Source organism: Poecilia reticulata, unplaced genomic scaffold (assembly GCF_000633615.1).
Source record: "Poecilia reticulata strain Guanapo unplaced genomic scaffold, Guppy_female_1.0+MT scaffold_332, whole genome shotgun sequence".
In the NCBI taxonomy this organism is placed as follows: domain Eukaryota; kingdom Metazoa; phylum Chordata; class Actinopteri; order Cyprinodontiformes; family Poeciliidae; genus Poecilia; species Poecilia reticulata.
This window is the reverse complement of record NW_007615105.1, coordinates 12,291-13,202: the sequence shown is the minus strand read 5'-3', so window position 1 is coordinate 13,202 and position 912 is coordinate 12,291.

Genomic DNA, 912 nt, shown 5'->3' with positions numbered 1-912 from the left:
TGGTTCTGATGGTTCTATCCAGCACTGAGTTGGAGCCAACATTCATTTTTATAAGGAATTTATTTAAATATTTGAATTTCATTAATAACTAATTTTTCTGTTTTTACAAKAAGCTTTGAGACCAGCAGCCTCTCTGGGCCAGGTGKGTCCAGGTGTGTCCAGGTGTGATCATCTGATCRTCTCCTGTCGGACCCGTTCCAGCAGCAGAACCAGCTCAGAGGTTCTTGTTGAGTCCAGTTTGGTCCCCATGTCTTCTGCAGAGCCAGCAGTCCATCACTGCTGCTGTCYGGTCCCATGGAGCAGGGAACTCTGGGTAATGTAGTCCTGTGTGACGCAGGAGGCTGCAGCTGAGAAAGACTTGATATGAATGTGATGCTGAGATCACATGGAGTCCTTCAGCCCGAACAGAACGGCATGATGGGAGTTAGAGTCCAAACAGTTGTAGTCCAGATGGAGGATGACTGAATGTTTTACAAAGTAAACTGAAACTAAAGTTTAAATCTTTCTCTGAGGAAAAGTCAAATAAATGTAWCTTTTTCTCAACAATCAGATGTAAATATTTTAGATCTGAGGAGTCATGTGAGTCTCTGATGGACCTCAGAGTTTGGTTTAGGTTGCTTCTGCCTTGGGCCGGCTCTGATAGGAGAGCTCAGGGAGTTGTAGTCCTAAAGAGGAGGATTGTGGGAGTTGTAGTCCAGTGGTTCTGAGTTTAAGCCCTGAATAGACTGTGTGTTTGAGCCCCTTGGTTTTATTTACAGTCACACACGTCTGTATGCACACACACACACACACACACACACACACACACACACACACACACACACAGCCCACTTCCACATCACAGAAAGTCTTAATAAATAATGATAAATAAATATGTTTCTATAAATACGTGGATCTGCTCCTACAGTCTCT